We start from the raw sequence: 15,106 nt of genomic DNA, 5'->3' as shown, positions 1-15,106 counted from the left end.
CAAGCTTCCTCATGCTGCATCTCCCACATGTCCTTCATACTGCAAGCGGAGGAATCTTTCCCAACTCAGAGTTCATCCTGTTTACAATCCTTCAGTCTCTTTACATTTTAGGGTAAAGATCAAGATCAAGATCTTCAATGAGCGGCTCCTGGAGGGCTCAGTCAGTTAAGTGGCTGACTCTTGGTTTTGACTCAGATCATGATCTCAGGGTCATGAGATGGAGCCATGCCATGGGCTTCATGCTCAGTGGGGAGTCTTCTTGAGATTCTTTCCCTCGACTCCCTACCCCCATGCCCCGGCTTAGACTTGCATGTGCGTGCGTGACTGTGGTCTCTCTCTCACTCTCACTCTCTAAAGTCCGTCCATTAATAAATCTTCAAAAAAAGAAAAAGAAAGAAAAAAAAAAGAAAAGAAAAAAAGAAAAAAAAGAAAAAGATCTTCAGTGAGGCCTGTAGGCACCAACCCCTGACTCTTGCTACCTCCTCTACCTGTCTAGCTCCTATACCCTCTTGCTTTCCAGGCTACATCTACTCCAGCTGTGCTGACTGCTCCTCAAGTGCCCTGTGCTGCTTCCTGTTACAGGACTTTTAAACCTCCTGTTCCCACTGCCTAGAATGCTCTCGTCCAGCATCCCTGTTCAGCTAACTCCTACCTTTCACTCAGATCTCAAGCCCATTATTACTTCCTTGGAGAGGTTTTCTGTAATCCCCCAGATGAGGGCAGACTCTCTGGTGGTACATGCTCTCAGCAACGTGTGCCTTTCCTTTTTATTACAGTATGTCTTTATAGGGTTTTTTGGTGATCAGTGGTTTAATGTGGATTAAATCGCCTTCACTAGATTGCCAACTCCCTAAAGGATGAGACCGTGCCTCTTTTGCTCACCATTGTCTCTCTTATACCTAGCACATACTAGGAGCTCAATATATATTTGACCATTCATAAGAATAAAACAAAACTAGAGGCGCCTGGGTGGCTCAATGGGTTAAAGCCTCTGCCTTCGGCTCGGGTCATGGTCCCAGGCTGCTGGGATCGAGCCTCACGTTGGGCTCTCTGCTTGGCGGGGAGCCTGCTTCCCCCTCTCTCTGCCTGCCTCTCTGCCTACTTGTGATCTCTGTCTGTCAAATAAATAAATAATTAAAAAAAAAAGAATAGAACAAAACTATATGTAGATGTTTACCACAATTTTATTTATGATAGAAGAAGAGGTATCAACATAAAGATTAAATAATAGAAAATTTACATAATGAAATATTGTAGCCATTAAAAATCATGTTTCTGAGTAATATTTAATGATATTGGAAAATACTCGTTACATCATATTAGATTAAAAAGACATGGCTCTATCTGTGCCTCTTAGACATTGAGTGACCTGGGGGCAAGGTACTTAACTTCCCCTCAGAGGAGTACCTACCCACAAGGTTGCTGCAGAAGGCAAATGATATAAAACTTACAAATCACTTAGTACAATTTCTGCCACATCAATAAATAGCAGTTCTTGTTATAGATTTGATCTGTTAAAATGTTACTTTTAAAATTTAAAAAACAACAACACACTCTTTCCTTGGAAAAGAAAAAATGAAAACCAAGGGGTAGTTCAGTGTCTGCCTTCCGCTCACGTCATGATCCTGAGACCTGGGAATCAAGCCGCACCTCCGTCTGTCTCTCCCTCTGCCTTCCACTCTCTGTGCGTGTGCTCTCTCTCTCTGTCAAATAGATAAAGTCTTTAAAAAAAAAAAAAGAAAGAAAACCAAAACCTACAAGTACTTTCAATTATATTTTTAAAAAGAAAAGAATGAACATTGCGCACGTGAAGGACTGCTGGACCCGGAGGGTCAGCAGTAGGAAGCCCGATCACTGAAATTCAGGAAATTAAGCCCTGAGTCACTTTCTGAAAAGCAAAAACAAAATCCTTATGTTGCCAGCTTAAAGAGACGTGAGAAAGCCAGCTTGGAGTGGATGCATCTACTGAAGTCCAGCTGCTGTAGCCGAGCCCCTCAGCGCTGTTAATACTGTGCTCTCAAGCAGGCTAGAATTCAGCCAAACCGTTCGTCAACAACATCGCGATGTCAACAACATCGCGGCCAGCTCTGGAAGCCAGAAAACCCCCAATTCGAAGGATACAGACTTACATGACCTCCAGCTTCTCCATAGCGAAGGCAGTTTGGCTCCACAACCACATGGGTCCTATGTAAGCTATCCAAAATTTGTGCCCCGTGTTCCAGTCAGGTCAGTGTGGAGTCAAAGAGACCAATTTTTATAACAAAGGTTAGGTTTTCTGTGTGGAAAGAGCTGGTTTGAATCTCAGCTCCCACGCTTTCTCAGTTTTATGACCTGGGGCTAAAACTTCATCACTCTTGAGCTTTGTTTTCTACCCTGTGGCTGGGAATGATAATTCCTACCTCACCAGGAGGCTGTGCAGAAGGAGGGACATGATGCTTGCGAAAACTTAGGACAAAGCTTGGCAACTGGCAGGAGCCATGTGTTACCTCCCACCTCCAGTGGTGACCCAGTGCGTGGGGCAGGACCAAGAGCGCCATGCCTGTATCTGACCACAGGGAAACATGCGGCCCAATTTCTTCTCGGGGCACATGCCCAGCCAACCAGGCTTGCTGCCAAGTGGTGGAGGCCTTCAGGGAGGGGATTGACGCAACCCCCGCCTTCAGGAAGCAACATTCCTAAGCAGCCCTTCCACCCATTAGAACAGTTCAAACTGTTAATAGTTTTAAATAGACAATGATCACATCTGCTTACTTGAATGATTATACCTCCAAAATTTTTAAATATAAATTTAAACCATGATAACCCTTACATACACACACATAGAGTCCTTCAGTCAGAAGAATGATTTTTCATTACCAGTCACAGTGTTTCCCCAACTTTTCTGTTTGTTTGTTTGTTTTTAAGATTATTTATTTGTTTATTTGACACAGAGAGAGATCACAAGTAGGCAGAGAGGCAGGCAGAGAGAGAGGGGGAAGCAGGCTCCCTGCTGAGCAGAGAGCCTGATGTGGGGCTCGATCCCAGGACCCTGAGATCACAATCAGAGCTGAAGGCAGAGGCTTAACCCACTGAGCCACCCAGGCGGCCCTCCCCAACTTTTTCTTTTGAAAAGTTTCAGACATACAGAAGAGTTATAAGTAGTACAATGAATACCATGTGCTGTTCCGTTAGAGGTATCAGCAGAAAGTCACTGCATTTGTTTTCTCTTGTTCTGCTTTTAAGTCTTAACTTTTTGGGGAACGATTGAAGAGTTAATTATAAATGCTATGACACTTCATCCCCCAAAATGTGAGTTTTTCCTAAGAAGTGTATTTCCTAAGAAGAACATTCCTCATCTATAACCACATAATTCGTATCTCACTCAGGAAACTTAACCTAAATGCATTAGTATTATCTAATACACAGTCCATATTCAAATATTCCCAATTATCCCTATAATACCCTCCACAGGTTTAAAAAAGATCTAGACTTCAAAAAGAAAAAAGGAAAGAAACCACACATTGCATTTAAGTGTCATGTCTCATTCTGAAATTTAGCACTTCCCCCTTTGGTGCTAAAGCTATTGTTTTCCTCTTAACTTTTATTTACATAATGGGTCTCATTACTAAATGTGGGCCCTAGCAATTTTTCATCTTCCTTTCTGATCCAAGTACTTTTTTTAAAAAGTGGCTTGCACTGAAAATAATCCCACTCTTTTTAGTTCTTAACTTTTTCAGTCCTTAGCATATTGAAATGGAATAACAAATGTTAACAGCATCTACACAATGACAGGTCTGAGGAGGAAAGGAATGGGGCATTCAGCTTGGGGCATGTTCAAGTCAAAATCATGACAGAACTTCTAGGTGACAAGCTGATGTGTGTGATTGGAGATGGGGACCTGATCCTCTTCCTAGGTAAGGTAAAGAAAGTCACTTACAGAGAAGTGAAAGGGGAAGCCACAGAATGGGTGACTTCCCCAGAAGGACTATTCTTGAGGAGGCTAGTGTGAAACTCGGGAGACTTCCAGGCCAGAGGCAAAGCAGCTGGGTATGCTGGACACCCAGCAGAACCAGGGGGCTGGGAGCAGAGGTAATGAGGAAGAAACAACGAATCCCACCCTTGAGCTGCTTACAGTTTTTAATTCAAGGTGCAAATTAATTTTCAAAACCAGGCCGGGAGAGGGGCTGGGGGACTCAGAGCTATGCCAGCTGGAGTCAGATCGGGTAACCTTCTGGAGGAACAGGGCAGAGGTTAGCCTAGACGTACAAAGCCTCAGATCTCCTGAGGCAAAACTCCCCTAGGTAAGGAAACCAGAAAAAGAACCAAGAATAATCATCAAGGGGGCGCCTGGGTGGCTCAGTGGGTTGAAGCCTCTGCCTTCAACGAGGGCCATGATCTCAGGGTCCTGGTATCGAGCCCCACTTTGGGCTCTCTACTCTGCAGGGAGCCTGCTTCCCTCTCTCTCTCTGCCTGCCTCTCTGCCTACTTGTGATCTCTGTCTGTCAAATAAATAAATAAAATCTTTAAAAAAAAATAATCATCATCAAAAAGGGAAGTTGCAGAGGAGACCGGGAAGGGACAAGCTGGGGGACAAAAGCCAATTCAGTTGGGATGGCCAGAGAACAAATGGAAAGAATCTGTGTCCTTGACAACACTGAGACACCAAATCAACCAACTCCAAAGCCGCCCCACCTCTGAACTTCTGGTTCTGTAAAATAATACATTTCCGTGTTATTAAAAAATAAGAGTTAACCTAAATCGATGGATTAAGAAACTCCCCAAAAGAGCATATTTACCAAAAAGTCTTAAGAACCAAGAGAATGAGGTAAAAATATCAAATAGTTGAACAGAACATAGTCACAATGACTGCAGCAAATCTTCTTGGCTTATGAAATCTATCTTTTACATATGATTACATTAAAATTTATGAAGAACAAGGCTATTAGGCAATAATTCATTTTTTAAAAAAAATTTTTAAAGATTTTATTTATTTATAAGACAGACAGAGATCACAAGTAGGTAGAGAGGCAGGCAGAGAGAGGGTGGGGTGGGGGAGGGGAAGCAGGCTCCCTGCTGAAGAAGAGAGCCCAATGTGGGACTCGATCTCAGGACTCTGGGATCATGACCTGAGCCGAAGGCAGAGGCTTTAACCCACTGAGCCACCCAGCTGCCCCGTTTTTTTTTTTAAATTTTTTACTTATTTTTTAAAAAGATTTCTATATTTAAGTAATCTCTACACCCAATGTGGGGCTCAAACTCACAACCCTGAGATCAAGAGTCCCATGCTCCACCGACTGAGCCAGCCAGGTGCCCCTTGGTGATTTTTCTTTCAAAGATTTTATTTGAGGGGCGCCTGGGTGGCTCAGTGGGTTAAAGCCTCTGCCTTCAGCTCAGGTCATGATCTCAGGGTCCTGGGATCGAGCCCCGCATCGGGCTCTCTGCTCGGCGGGAAGCCTGCTTCCTCCCTCTTTCTGCCTGCCTCTCTGCCTGCTTGTGATCTCTGTCTGTCAGATAAATAAATAAAAAAAAAAATTAAAAAAAAAAAAAAGATTTTATTTGAGAGAGAAAGTCCGAGAGAACACAAGCAGGGGGAGCTGCCGAAGGAAAGGGAGAAGCAGACTCCCCACTGAGCAGGGAGCCCAATGCAGGACTCCATCCCATGTCCCTGAGATCATGATCTGCTAAAGGCAGACACACTCAACCAGCTGAGCCACCTGGGCGCCTCCCCTCAGTGATTTCTAAAGGACCAGAGAGAAAAGTCCAGCAAAAGGAGACTCTGCTATATAGGGCCTCAGTTTCTTAAGACTAAACATATGAATATATATGTATATACATGTATGTTTACGATACATAAATGTGTTTATTGTGTATACACCCACATATATGTGCATACACTCACATACACACATCTGCATGTAACACATTATGTATGCACATACACACAAAATTTGCCCTATGCAGGATGCACTGATGAATACATAAACAGTTCTGATTATTCAGGTGGTGCCAGGGAATACCGACGGCTGGAGGTTGAAAAGAAGTTTAGCGTGCTCTCGCCACCCAAGGAGGGGATTTTTGCCAGAATAGCTAGAATAAATAGAGCTTTCACAATGCTCCAGTTTTAATAAGATTTCAAAAGCAGTGTGAGTAATGGAGGGGGAAGTGTTGTGCTCTGTTCCCATGGTCGTGCTTCTCGGAGATAAACTCTTCTCAGCAGATGCTGAATCATCAGGGGGAGATTAATAAGCCCTTTTCCTGTCTAACAATTAACCCCAGAGTACTTCGATGTACTGGTGTGGGTTTTACTTCAGAGCTGGTTACAGGACTGTGAATGAATTTAACAGGCTCTAGATTACAAATTTAACTGTAAAATTTTCAAACTTATTTCCTTCGGCGAATTATAAAGATAGTCTGGGGGCGCCTGGGTGGCTCAGTGGGTTAAAGCCTCTGCCTACGGCTCAGGTCATGATCCCAGGGTCTGGGATCAAGCCCTCCCCACCCTCCACGCATCGGGCTCTCTGCTCAGCAGGGAGTCTGCTTCTCCCTCTCTCTCTGCCTGCCTCTCTGCCTACTTGTGATCTCTATCAAATAAATAAATAAAATCTTTAAAAAAATATGTGAAGATAGTCTGTGCTGGAGTTACAGAGAAGAAAGGCGGTGCATATTTTCACCCCTCTCACCCTCAAATCAAAGGCACCACCGTTTAAATGAGACAGCTGTAGCTGATTTAGAGACTAGTAGTATTGACTAGCTCCTTCCTGCTCTCCAAACCCTCTAACCTCTGGGGGTGGTGCTTCTCGGGACTCAAACAGCTGCACATTTCCAACATAGTATTCCCTACATGGTGTCAAATGACAGGGGAGGAAGTTTTGGTGACTGGATGATTTATTCACTTAGTCATCGTTCCATCAGGGGAAACAATAAGAGGCTTTTGTTTGTGTTTCTGTGTGTAGGGTGTGAGGGATGAAGAGAAGAAAATAGCCATAATGAAATCTTGGTCCTCTTTTTTCCTCTCTCAAAAGAGGTCTTTATCTTCAAACTACTATACATATATCATAAGTATATCATAAAAAAAAAAACCACACTGTGGTTGTTCCTACATTGTTTCTTCATATTTTCCTGGAAAGTTTCGTTTCTTTTTTATCAAAAAAAAAAAAAAAAAGGAATACATGAAAATGTTTTCATCATAAAACATTCAAACATTACGAAAGCATACAGAGTGAAAAACAAAGGTCTCCCTTCATTGCCCTCGTCCAGTCCTCCTCTCCCACCATTCAGCCCTTACAAAAAAGTTCTTTTTTTTTTTTTTTAAACCTCGATTACCACAGTTTGGGGCACTTTCGTAACAATAGATGGCACATTGTAAGCAACACGCAAATTCCAAAATATAAGCAATCAGAAATCACTGAACATGAACCTCACTGTGGAACACATTCCCAGAAAGGGCCAGGACAAGTCATGGCAGAGTGACTCAGTACATATCAGAGATCCCTGGAAAAACAGGCACATGGAACCAGGAACATCTGGGTGTGCTTCTGGATGTCCTTGAACTAGCTTGATGTCCTTGAGCAACTTTTGTTTCCCCAGGTAGGCATGTCAGTAGGAGCATGAAATCAGATTGTGTGTATTTAGCCTGATGACTGCTAAGTTTTTGTCATCTATTAGTTTTCCTCTCACTTCCAGAGGAATTTCTAACGCACACATTAGTTTATTTCTGTTGAAGTTCTAGTCATGTCTGCATGTGTGTGAGGAAAATTATAATCCTCTTTTGTACACTGTTTAGAAAAGTTGAAAAAGAGCATGCTTTGCTCACCTGCCAAGCTGCTCAAAGCTCACTGGTGTTTTTATTTAGAGGCCGATGTAGAAATGGATCTGCATTGTATTTGGGTTCAGGCAATGTATACGGATTCAGGCAAGAGCATCCAGGATCAAGGAATCCTGATAATCATGTGTATGTTATCTCCTGGAATCCTGTATCATTAAGCGACTGATTCAAAGAAGTTGAGTAATGGGGCAACATTGATGCAAGAACATTGGATTACTTTTAAGTTATTCGTGTAATGTGAACATGGCTTTTTGGGAGTTCAGAAGTTTTGGGTTTTGTCACCAAGAAAACTACTCCGCAATCATCCAAGAGGCAAGCTCATAATAAGGTGAAGAAAAGATGAAGGCTTCTGGATGGATCCACGAGCGTTTTCTGCAGTCTATGAAGCCTGGAGTGCCCTCTACTGGTTACCTTCCAGAGAGCCAGGCAGCTAACGGTTTCACCGAGGAGTCCAAGTTTTTTGAAACACCATAAATATAACACATTCTCTCTCTAACTTCTCTACTGAGTGACTTTTTTCTGAAGGCTTATCCTCTGAAAGATAGAGCAATAGCTTTTTTGGGGGGGGGGAAACCAACATGATTCCTTAATCATTTGTGTGTCTGAGATGCCATTTAAATGTGATCAATTATCTGCTATATCCTAATCTTTTTTTAAAGATTTTACTTATTTATTCATGAGAGAAAGAGAGAGAGGCAGAGGCAGAGGGAGAAGCAGGCTCCCCGCTGAGCAGGAGCCCACTGAGGGACTCGATCCTAGGACTCTGGGATCATGACGTGGGCCGAAGGCAGATGCTTAACCATCTGAGCCACCCAGGTGGCCGATTCTAATTTCTAAAATAATCAGCATGTTGGAAGAAAAACTAAATGCAATAAAGTGACCCCAAAATATTTAACTGGATTTTACATTTTAAAAAATACCTTTTGTTGTAAAGTACACAGTTTCTAATGTACACTAGTCTCTCCATACTAGTTTTTCAACTTCCTGTGAACATGTAATTATTGTAAGATAAGAAGTTGGAAAAAAAAATCTAGTGACTACTTTGCAGCTTTAAATCATTGAAATCTTTATTTGAACTTGTTGAACCCTAAAAGAGAGAAAATGCCAACAACAGATAGAAAAACGTGCATTTGAGACTTGTATTCTCTGCTAGTTTTCCTTCCCTGCTTGGGCCAGTAGCCAGTAGCCCTTCCTAATGTCTTGAAGGACCTGCAAGTGTCCACCAAGAACAGGTATGCCCACACTCATTGGCTATCACAGCTAACTGGACTTCTAATATGAACTAGCTCACTGCTTTTCACACGTGTGTTTAAAAGCAGAACCCTTATCTTCTAGTGCGTTACCCAGAATTCATCCACTTCTCATTCATCACGCATTCATTTGTTCCCATTACTGAGCACCTATTCTCTGCCCATGCTCTGTCCACATGTCTTGAGTATTTGCCACTTCTACCAGATCGGGGTTCCAAATAGAATCACATTCCTTTTAACACTAAAACGAAACAACTCTACCCTCCTCGCAACACACACACCCTAATCCCAGGAACATGTTTGTTTTTCCTTCCACAGAATTCTCTGTAAAATCCATAAACTCCGGGGGCAGGCTCGGGCTGGGACCCAGTCTTCCTTTTGCTTGCCTACTGGTCTCTGCTGGGAGTGTGGAGACTCAGATTTGAACCAGTTTCCATCGTCCCCAGCATTGCTCTGGATTGCCCCCAAACACACACAGACAGCTACAATGAGTCCTAGAAGAGGGAAGGAGGCTGTCCCCGCCCAGTTTAATGCACACAAAGGCAAAATATCACAAACTGCTCTTTAAACACACACACACACACACACACACACACGACCAAAAGCCCACATTTCCCTAGAGGACTGGCAGCTAGAATACCCAGTCTTGCATCCATGACCTCCGAAGTCTCTAAAATCAAGTAGCCTGTCTTTGATTCGGAACTGTCAGTCACATCCTTGGTTACTTCGTTCCGCATAAAGCAGACAACAGAGCTGCCTTGGCTGAAGCAGGGGTGGGGCTCTGTCTCTTTCCTCCTGTCCTTTCTGTGTATCTCTCCCCTCCCAGGTTGGTGGACCTTGAGGTACCGCTTGGAACTGTGACGTTTTGTGAAATACAGATTGAAAGCCACTGATCTAGGGGCGCCTGGGCGGCTCAGTTGGAAGAGCAGGCGACTTGATCTCAGGGTTGTGAGTTGAAGCCCCACGTTGGGTGTAGAGAGTACTTAGAAATAAAACCTTAAAAAGAAAAAAAGAAGGTCACTAATCTATTTTAAAACTCTTATTTTACAGATGAGAAAAATGAGACCCAAAGTATTGTAAACTGTTGATCTGGAACTCAAGCTGATTTCTGGTTTCACACCCCTTGCTCTTTTGGTTGTATTATATTGTTTCTTTTTTTTAATCTCTATAAAGATTTAGTTGTTTTATGTCTCATTCTCTCCAAGAACAATCTTAGGTAGTTATACCTTGAAAAGAAATCTCATAAGCTAATTTATAATTGGATGTTTATGGCCAATAATATCTTGGTACATTGCTTCTGTCGAGCCTGGGTGGCCCGTGGGTTAAGCATCTGCTTTTGGCTCAGGTCGTGATCCTGGGCTTCTGGGAACAGGCCCCTCATCGGGCTCCCTGCTCAGGGGTGAATCTATTTCTCCTTCTCCTTCTGCTCTTCCCCCATTAGTGCTCTCTCTCTCTCAAATAAATAAAAAAATTTTTTTAAAATGTATCTAAGTCAGGAGGAAACAGCACCCTCAAATGAGGATAATTCAAAGTAGTTTAATAAAGGTACAGTTTACACAAGTGTGTGCAGTGTGTTGGGAGACCACCAGGGATAACTGTATCAGGGCTAGTCCCACCTGTTGGCCAGGGAGGGAGCACACTCACCAGAGAGATTTGGAGCCTGTCAGAAGAGGAGTGTGACCTTTGGTAGAGGGACCTAGGCAGCATAAGGTGACCTTCCAGGGATGAAGGTGGATAATTATAACCTTCACTGTCTTCTCTTCCCCTAATCTCTGCTGGAGATCTTCACTGGCTGAACCCAACTGGAAGTCAAAGACATTCAACAAACCATATGGGCCAGTCACTCTACAGACCACGTGAAGAAGTGTGAAAAGTAAATCTGGAGAGCAAATGGTAACCTTTCTACAAAGTTATACAATTCAGCAAGTAGTCAGAGCTGGGTATCACACCAAGATTCTAGAAGGGAAACACACACACACACACACACACACACACACACAGAAATCATTTTAGTCTCTACCTTTCCTGCCATAGCCCATCAGTCACTTAATGGAGTCAGTCCTATCTTCTATAAACACTTCTTTATTTTTTAAATATTTTTATTTATTTGAGAGAGAGATCACAAGCAGGGGGAGGTAGGGGGAGAACTAGACCCCAGCTGAGCAGGGAGCCCAAAGCAAGACTCATTCCCAGGACCCTGGGATCATGACCTGAGCCAAAGGCAGACACTTAACTGACTGAGCCACGCAGGCGCCCCTTATAGACATCTTTTGATCCACTTCTCTAAACTCCAGCTTGTTTGCCCCTTGTTTGCCACCCACTTAGTTTTGGTCCCTACCACGTCAAACCTGGATGTACGATAGCTTCCTAACTAGTGCCCTGCCTTTAAGTTTCCCAACTTCCACGCCACAGATGGCATCATTTCTTTTTTATTATTATTTATTTATTTATTTATTTATTTATTTGACAGAGAGAGAGAGGTCACAAGTAGGCAGAGAGGCAGGCAGAGAGAGAGGGAGAAACAGGCTCCTCACTGAGCAGAGAGCCCGATGCGGGGCTCGATCCCAGGACCCTGAGATCATGACCTGAGCCGAAGGCAGAGGCTTAAACCACTGACCCACCCAGGCGCCCCTGGATGGCATCATTTCTAAGATGCAAGTCTGACTATGTACTTCTCCACTTAATACCCTTCAATGACTTGACATCACCTCAATGCATTCTGTTCAGTAACAATTTATCTTAAAATGTAGTGCCTTAAAGCAACAATAACCATGTTTTCTCTTTCACTGTTTTTCTGAGTCAGGAATTTGGAAAGAGCTTGGCCAGGAAGTTCTTCCTTGGAGTCTTTTGTGAGGATGCAACCAGATTTTGGCCAGGCCCACAGTTATCAGAGGAAGGATCCCTGGGGGCCATCTTGGAGCCTGGCTATGACACATACCTGGGTAACATCTAATCCTAAGGTTTCCTACAGGACCGTTCACTCTTGTCATCAGGAACAAGGACCTGCCATGTCCCAGGACATCTCAAGTTTGCTATTTTAGAAGTAAAATATTTCTTAATTGATTCATTTACTCCTCAGTCCCAGGAATTAGAGGTAAGGTGCATACTCTAGTTGATTCATTTATTTTAATGCTTTTGGGGAAACCATGTTAGTGCCACTTTAAAAGAAAGCATTCTTGGAGCACCTGGCCAGTGGACAAGGCAACTCTTGATCTCAGTGTTGTGAGTTTGAACCCTACATTGGGCAGGGAGATTACTTCAAAAAACCAAAAGTTTAATTTAAAATATAAAGCATTCTTTGATTAGTATTACTGACAAATGCAAAATTATTTCTGAGTCATGTATTTAAAACAATGCATTAAACTAAATAGGCATATTAGAGCAACATAACATATTTAGTTTAATTCATTTACTGTAACTGATAATTTAGATATAACATCATCAGGGGTGCCTGGGTGGCTCAGTCCATTAAGCATCTGCCCTCGGCTTGGGTCATGATCTCAGGGTCCTAGGGTCGAGCCCCACATCGGGATCCCTGCTCAGTGAGGAGCCTGACTCTCCTTCTCCCTCTGCGGCTCACCCTGCTTGTGTGTGCCCTCTCTGATAAATAAATAAATAAATAAATCGAAATAAGTAAATAAAATATAATTAGCATTTAAATCCAAAATTTTGTTAATAGAATTAAATTTAGTAAATATTTTCCTCTGCTCTTTTTTCCTAAGACAAGATAATCCCAACCTTCTTCTTAATTCCTCCTATAGCAGCTCCCAGCCAAATTCTCGGTACAAAGTAAAAGGTCATTAAATACTTGTTGAGTTAGATTGAATAATACAAGGAGTAAATAATCCCCAGCCTTTCCTTTGTTGTTCCTTCTGAATTTCTTCAGAGCAGTGGACACTCTTGTGTTCTAGGCACTATGCTAACAAAGAACAATGAAAAAAAGAGACAAACCAAAAAGCAAACGCTTAACTACAGAGAACAAACTGATGATCACCAGAAGGGAGGTGGGTGGGAGGGATGGGCGAAATAGGTCAAGGGGATTAAGAGTGCACCCATCATAACGAGCAGTGAGCGATGCATAGAGTTGTTGAATCACTATATTGTACACTTGAAACTAAGATAACACAGTATGATAACTACACTGGTATTTTTAAAAGAAATTTTTAGTTAAAGCCACGCCATCAAAGCAAATAATCGTGATATATTCAAATAAAAATTTTTAAAAACAAATTTTGAAATCAGGATGTAGGTTATTGTTGATGTGAACGTTTTCCACACTGCCTTTTCTGTTTCCCTCCTATGCTGTCAGTATATCCTAGAATTGCAGAAATACATTATGTCAAAGATGTGTCCCACGTCTCTTGCTTCCCTGTGGTTTGTCCAAGAATGTGATGACTATGACAATTACATATGCTTTGTAAAGCTAGACTGACATCTTGTTGTCTTCCAGGAACTTCCCAGCTTTCTGCTGCATATATGCATTTGCAAAATGGATCTGCAGATGAAGCATTTTCAATCTTGAGAGCATTATGCACTTTAGAGTAAGGAGAGGGGAAAAGCACTTTAGAGACTCTGGTTTCTATTCTGTAGTAAACATGGGTATAACATGCAATCTCTTACATGTTAAAGAAAGGACCGTTGATTTTCCTGGAAAAACATTTTTCTCTTCGTATGATAACTTAAGCATATTTACTTCAGGGCTGTTAGTCATTATTTCATCATTATCACCATCTTTATGATGTATGTATAGTGAGGGGAAAAAAATTAACACCCCATTGTTCCTTCCAGAGTTAAAACTTTTATGGTTTAGCAACACATTTTTTTTCTTTATTTTTTTTCAAGTTTTTATTTAAATTCCAGTTAGGTAAGGGGCGCCTGGGTGGCTCAGTCGGTTAAGCAACTGACTCCTGATTTTGGCTCAGGTTATGCTTTCAGGGCTGTGGGATTGAGCCCCGCGCCCCAGTTGGGCTCCACACTGAGCAGGGAGTCTGCTTGAGATTCTCTTTCTCCCTCTGCTCCTCTCACTCATGTTCCCCCTACCTCTCTCAAATAAATAAATCTTTAAATTACAGTTAGTTAACATACAGTGTAGTATTAGATTCGGTTATAAAATTAAATGATTCATCGCTTAAATAGAACACCCAGTGCTCATCACAAGTGATACCCATACCTTCTTCATACCCATCACCCATTTAGCCCATCCCCCCACCAACTTCCCCTCCAGCCGCCCTCAGTTTGTTTTCTATCGCTAAGAGTCTGTTTTATGGTTTGCCTCTCTTCTTTTCCTCCTATGTTCATCTGTTTTGTTTCCTAAATTCCACATACAAGTGAAATCATATGGTATTTGTCTTTCTCTGACTGACCGATTTCGCTTAACATAATACACTCTAGCTCCATCCACATTGTCGCAAATGGCAAGATTTCATTCTTTTCTATGGCTGAGTAGTATCCTCTTGTGTATATATACCACATCTTCTTTATCTACTCCTCAGTCATCAGACCCTTGGGCTCTTTCCAGAATTTGGCTATTACGGGTAATACTGCTATAAACATCAGGGACATGTATCTCTTTGAATCAGTATTTTTATATCCTTTGGATAAATACCTAGTAGTGCAATTGCTGAATTGTAACATTGTTCTGTTTTTAACTTTTTGAAGAACCTAGGAGCACATTTTTAAATTAATTATGAAGATGAGACTTTGGGGAATTACTTGGATGGCCTCGAGCCAGTAAAGGAAGAGCTAAAGTGCTCTATAAGAAATGAACAACAGGGGCGCCTGGGTGGCTCAGTTGGTTGAGCCTCTCTGCCTTTGGCTTGGGTCATGATCCCGGGGCAGTGGGATCAAGCACCTGCACTGGGAATCCCAGCTCAGCGGGGAGTCTGCCTCTCCCTCTCCCTTGGGCCCTCCCCCGGCTTGTGCACTCTCTCTCATTCTCTCTCACTCTCTGTCAAATAAATAAGTAAAATCTTTAAAAAGAAAAGAAATGAACAAGGGGCACCTGAATGGCTTAGTTGGTTAAGCATCTGCCTTCAGCTCAGGTCATGATCCC

The 15,106-nt window shown here is 42.4% G+C and overlaps 1 long non-coding RNA gene across 1 annotated transcript in view; it reads right to left on the bottom strand.

The window, feature by feature from the left end:
- Window positions 1-1,290: 1,290 nt before the first annotated feature.
- The window catches only part of LOC123944098, a 32,544-nt gene continuing 18,728 nt past the window's right edge, over window positions 1,291-15,106 (bottom strand). The window contains exon 3 of the long non-coding RNA XR_006818734.1: window positions 1,291-1,703. This is a non-coding gene — a long non-coding RNA (uncharacterized LOC123944098). The remainder of the gene's footprint in view (window positions 1,704-15,106) is intronic.

The sequence above is a fragment of the Meles meles genome, chromosome 6 (assembly GCF_922984935.1).
Source record: "Meles meles chromosome 6, mMelMel3.1 paternal haplotype, whole genome shotgun sequence".
NCBI classification, from domain to species: domain Eukaryota; kingdom Metazoa; phylum Chordata; class Mammalia; order Carnivora; family Mustelidae; genus Meles; species Meles meles.
This window is presented reverse-complemented; position numbering and strand designations above follow the sequence as displayed.